Source organism: Eleginops maclovinus, chromosome 19 (assembly GCF_036324505.1).
Source record: "Eleginops maclovinus isolate JMC-PN-2008 ecotype Puerto Natales chromosome 19, JC_Emac_rtc_rv5, whole genome shotgun sequence".
Lineage (NCBI taxonomy): Eukaryota > Metazoa > Chordata > Actinopteri > Perciformes > Eleginopidae > Eleginops > Eleginops maclovinus.
In genome coordinates, this window is record NC_086367.1 from 23556264 (window position 1) to 23562263 (window position 6000).

The window sequence follows — 6000 nt, forward strand, 5'->3', positions numbered from 1 at the left end:
TGTTTTTCACTTTGAAAAGAAGGGTTGATACTCAGATACAGAGGTATGGGCAAAGGATAGAGCAAGTGAAAGTGTTTAGATTTGTAGGTATGTGGTTGGATGAGAAATGAACATGGAATGATCATATTACTAAAATAAACACTAAGTGTAAAAAGATATTGAATGTAATGAGATATTTGACAGGATCAGAATGGGAGCCCGCAGATCTGCTATTACACATATGTATGTTTCATTGATTAGATCAGTATTAGATTACGGATGTATTGCATATGGTCGATAATTCTATTCCAGTCCAATACAGTAGGTGGCGGTAATGCACCTATAAAGCTACTTGCCAACCGCCGTACAACTACAGAAGAAGAAGAAGAAGAAGAAGAAGAAGAAGAAGAAGAAGAAGAAGAAGAAGAAGAAGAAGAAGAAGAAGAAGAAGAAGAAGTCTTTCCCGCTTTTCAAACCGCACCGGAAGTTATGATCCCCGCTCTTTCTAACCTGAATCCAGAAGGAGTCTCGTCGCGACAGTTCTCTCTCTCTCTGTTCCATCCCCTGTGTGTCTGGATAAAGGTAGACTGGACTTTGTGCCCTTTTTTCTGAAGCGTTTACCTGGGACTATAGGAGCTAGCTTAGCATGCTAGCTGGAAACACCAGAGCAACACGAGTCAGAGTGAGAGTTTGATGGAGAGGAACAGTGCGTTTAACGGAGTGTGCAGGAAAAGGTGATTTAGTCAACATGAGTACAGTCCAAATGCTGCTCGCGTTGAAGAAGCAGCAACTCACTGCTTCTGCTGAAGAGATGTTTGCTCTGTTTGAAAAAACGATAGCAGAGTACGAGGAGAAACTGTGTCGTTCAAAAGAGAAGAACGAGAGACTCCAGAAACTACTGGACTCTGTTTTACAGCCCCAGCTTCGGATTCACAAAGCAGGTCTGTTCCTTTGTCTCTTTATTAACCCTCCTGTTGTGTTCGTTTCCCGCCCTTTACTTTACTGCGGTCAAGCCAGCCCCGTCTTGTCTTTCATTCAGTCTGTATGTCCATCTGTCTGTCTATTATCGTGTATATACTAGGGCTGTGCAATGATCCCAATTTTGAACGTGATTTCGATTTTTGGTTGAAACGATCTCCAAAGTAATATAATCGAGTTGAAAGGATTAATTTGGCATTTTCCGTTGTCTATGGTAGGCCTAAAGATTTTTGTGAAAGAGACGCGCATGCGCAATTCAGTCCCTCCCCAACGCGGCCCTGCTGACCATAGATATGTATACAGGCTAGATGTCTCGTCTGCGTTGCTAACAGCGGAGTGGAGCGTCCGCACATGGCGGCCATCTTGCCACAGTCAGCTCGCTCACCCATAACATTGTGTTGGTAGTGGTACATGTACTTTTTAAATAACTAGAACTTACTCAACGTTGAACCGATTTTCAAACGGTTTGGTTTGTTATAAACGCCAAAGATGTAGTTATGACACTGCATACTTATGAATAATTATGTTATGTTCTAAGAACTAGAATAATGTTCTAAAATAGTTAGATTACAAGATGGTGGGAGTGGGGATTGTGAGGGCCTAGTATATACACCTACGTGAAATTCACTCACAACTTTTAATATTATCTGCTTATGTGTGAGAAAAATAATGTCTCTGTAAATGAAAATTACACAACACATTTTAGAGAGCTGTAATTTTGAAGTTCCACATCAGAATGTCCTGAATGACCTGTGACACCTGATCTGTCATTTTGTCAGATTGGACTTTGAGAATGTTTTCTTTGTTATCAAATTCGACTTATTCTACACACAATTAGAATTCAAATGTTCTCTGAAATACAGTTTGCAGGCGGTAGCTATTTGCAATTATTTCATTTATTATTTAACATTAATTCATTTAGTTTGATTTATTATTATAATACATTTTATTTATAGAGCGCTTTTCTAAAAACTCAAAGACACTTTACAGAGGAACAACTCATCAAAACATAATTAAAACAACACACTTAATATCTTTAAAACACAACATTCATTTACAGTTTAAAAGCAGTTTTGAAAAGGTGAGTTTTGATGGGATTTAAACACGGTGAGGTCGGGGCAGTCACGGATGTTTGTGGGGGGTGAGTTCCAGAGGGAGGGAGCAGCGACGGAAAAGACTCTGTCCCCCCAGGTCCGGAGTTTGGTCCTGAGACGAAGTGAGAGGAGATTTGCGTCTGACGAGCAGAGGCTGCGGGAATGAGTGTGGTGCTGGAGCCGGTCTGTGAGGTAGGAGGGGGCCTGGTGATGGAGGGCTTTGTGGGTGAGGAGAAGGATGTTGAATTGGATGCGTTGTGGGACGGGGAGCCAGTGGAGGTTCTGCAGGGCAGGGGCGATGTGGTCACGGGGCGGGTGTTGGTGAGAAGACGGCGGCTGAGTTCTGGATGTACTGGAGTTTATTGAGGAGTCTGGATGGTGTACCACAGAGGCTGCTGTTGCAGTAGTCTAATCTGGATGAGATGAAGGCATGGATCAGGGTTTCGGCTTTATATTTGCATTTTTATTTACATTCACCAGCTTTGTTTTTAATCTTTTTCCTCCCCTCTTCTTTTTACCCAACCGCAAAAACAGGGGGGTTTACTATTTTTTAACAAAAACAATTTTTTTTTTCCCCTCCCCCCAATTTCAAAACACCAAATTTTAAAAATTACTTTTAAATTTTTAACCTTCTTTTTTATTTTTTTCCCCTTTTTTCCTAAACCCCATTTTTAAAAATTCCCCCCAACCCCAAACCCAATCTCCAAAACCCCAAACCCCCCCAAACTTAAACCAAAAAAAAATCCATCAAAAAACCAAACATTTCACCCCAAACCCCTTTTCCCAAGATAAATTAAAACCTAAACCCTACACATCAAATACGGGTAACCCCATAAAAAACATAAACTTCAACCAAAACCCCAAACAAAAACTTAAAACCAAAATCGTTTTAACAACCCAACTTTTAAAACCACTCAAAACCCAAAAAAAAACAAAATCGCATGATCCAACTATACTGAAAAAACAAACACGCTAGTTTTAAAATTTTTTACCAAAAGGGAAATTTAAAACAAAATAAAAACCAAAAGGGGGGAAAAACCCCTTTCCCAAACGCTCATTTTTTGGGTAATAAAAAGTTAAACAAAGTGGAAGTTTTTTAAAAATACACGGAAACCAAAAGGGAAAAACCATTCCGCGCTCATTTGTAAGGAATCTTTTACACGAAGGGACATTTAAATTTTTTTAACTTTTTTTTTTGGGGAAAAAAGAACCACCGGGGGAAACCTTCGCGCTCGTTTTAAAAAATTTTTTACCCGGATAACAATTAAAGCCCACATGAGAATCCACACACGAGAAACTTCAGCTGTCGTTTTTAAGAAGTCTTTTCCCGGGTGAATTTTAAAAGGGAAACACATAAAAATCCCAAGGGAAAAAACCATCGTGCAAAATTTTAAAAGAAATGTTACCAGAGTGGAACTTTAAAGGGCCCACAAAAAATCCAACGGGAGAAAACCATTCAGCTCTCATTTTAAGAAACTTACAAAAGAGTAAATTTAAAGGCCCACATGAGAATCCCCAAAAGAAAAAGCCTTCAGCTGCGTTTTGTTTACTGGGTAGTCTTTAAAAGGGGGAGAAGTTGTGGCTTAAACCCTCACCTTCAATCAAACCACACTGGGGAAAAACAGATTTTTTCAATCTTTAAAAAGGTTTATTTTTTTGTTTCTAATGTTTGTTCATTTTCTTCCGAAAATAAATTGTTCTAAATAAATTTAATTGAATTGTTTTGATTCTGTAGGGGAATACACTATTTTTTTGCCCCTGATTCCCTAAGCCGTTGTATGTAAGTTACTCCCAAAACCCTGATTTCACCCACCTACAACCGTTTCGCTAAAAACCCAAAAATGTTCATTTTCTTTAAACCCCTGACTCGCTACCCCTTTTTGAATAATTCCCAACCGAGCGATGCGTTTTTTTCCGGGGCAGGTGGCCCCAAATGTTACTTTTCCATTCCCACTGTCTCCACATATTACAGTTTTTTTCAATCCTGAAACATTTTTTGGAAAAGGGCTCTTTTTCTCAAAACCAAAAAGAATTCATAAAACCACACACTCAATTTCAAAAAAAACCTCAACATTTGCACCCAAACTGCATAAACATTACCAAAACCAAACAATCACCAACTGGCAACACTTCATTCCACACAACCTGGCCCAAAAAACTCCACACGGATGTGACAATCAAAGCACACTCATCTTTATGGGCTTTTTCTGATGAGGAAATTTGCCCAAAAGAAAAAATTTTGCAGAAACAAAATATTCTTTGAAAAAAACCTTTTTTTTTTTCTACAAACTAATAGCGCAAACCATGCACAGCACAAAGTTCAAGAAAAAAACACAAGAAAAAGGGGACAAGTTAGGGGGAGACAGAGAGAAAAGGGGCCTGGAAACTGAGGGGAAGACGTTTTAGGGGGGACAAGATGGAGAGAAAGTGACGAGAGACATTTAGGGGTGGAGAAGACAAAAAAAAGAGTGAGGGAGAGACGAGAAATTTAGGGGAGAGAGAAGAGTGAGAATAGAGCAGTTAGGGGGGGCACGAGAGAGGGGGGTGAGGGGTGAGGCAAAAGGGAAAAGACAGAGAGAAAACGGGGGAAAAGAAAATTTAGCAAGACAGAGAGAAAAGGGGCTTTAGAAGACTGAGGGGAAGACAGTAGCGGAGGCAGAGAAGAAGGGGTGAAAGAGCAGGGGAGATACAATTTACGGGGAGAGAAACAGAGAAAGAGGGGGGGAAAGACTTTTTAGCGGGAGACAGAGAGATAAGACGGAGAGAAGAGTGGGGAAAACGGTTAGGGGGGAGGAAAAACCAAGAGAAAGTGGGGGGAGAGACTTAGGGGGAGAGAGAAAAGGGAAGAAGGGAGTGACATGAAAAAAACGATTTTGCAGGGAGAGAAGAGTAGAGTGGGGACTTTAGGGGGGCACAGAAGAATGCGGGAGAGGGGTGGGGGCAGAGACGAAGAAGACGGAGAAAAGGGGGGGGGAAATTACAAGTTAGGGGAAGCTGAGGGGAAGGGAATTAGCGGAAGAGAAGATGGAGAGAAAGTGAGGGGAGGACGAGTTAGTGGGAGCAGAGAAGACGAGAGAAAAGTGGGGGGAGGGGATTAGGGGAGACAGAGAGAAAGACAGAGAAAATGGGGGGAAAGAGATTAGGGGGGAGAGAGAAACAGAGAGAAGGGTAGGGGGAGAGGGGGGTTAGCGGGAACAAAAAAGAGAAGACGGAGTAAAAGAGAGATTGGGAAAAGAGAAGTTAGGGGGGAGAGAAACCAGAGAGGGGGCTGAGGGAGGACAGTTAGCGGGAAATACAGGGAAGGGGGGGAGTATAAAACAAAAAACACCTTCACATGTAAATGGACTAAAAATTTTTCTCCCGATTTAAAAACCGGGGGCCCAGGCTGGGCCATCCTCTAAAATAAAGACATTTGGGGGAGAGGGAATATAGAGGACAAAAAAAAAACCCTTTAAAAACTGTATTTCTTTTTTCAGACTAAATTTGTTTTTTAATTGGCTGAAACGAAAGGTGGAAAAAGGTTTCCCCAAAAAAGGGAAAAAAAAGCTGTCCTTTATTTTCCCTTAAATTAACCCCCCTTTTTTAAAAAAAAGCAAAAATTCCAAAAAGCATTTTAAAACCAAAAATTTTAAAAGGAAAACATTAAACATATCTAAAAGGGTTTCAAGGCAAGGTTTCAAGTGGTGTTTGTTTCCCCGCCTCTTTTAGTCCACAAAGTTTCCTTTTTTTTTGGCTAACTTGAGATGGAGGTTGTGGGGGGGGGGGAAAAGATGTCAGGGCCTGATCCTCTTGTAGGGTCCTGGTTTTTGTTAAAACCATGATTCGGGTTTCAGAAAAACTTGTAAAAGGTGTTGGACGGGTTGGCAGCAGTGTGGTGAAAGGGGAAAAAGGGGGGGGGGCTACCAAAAACCCTGAGGGTTGGTTTTGAGGTAAAGGTGGGGGAGTATGT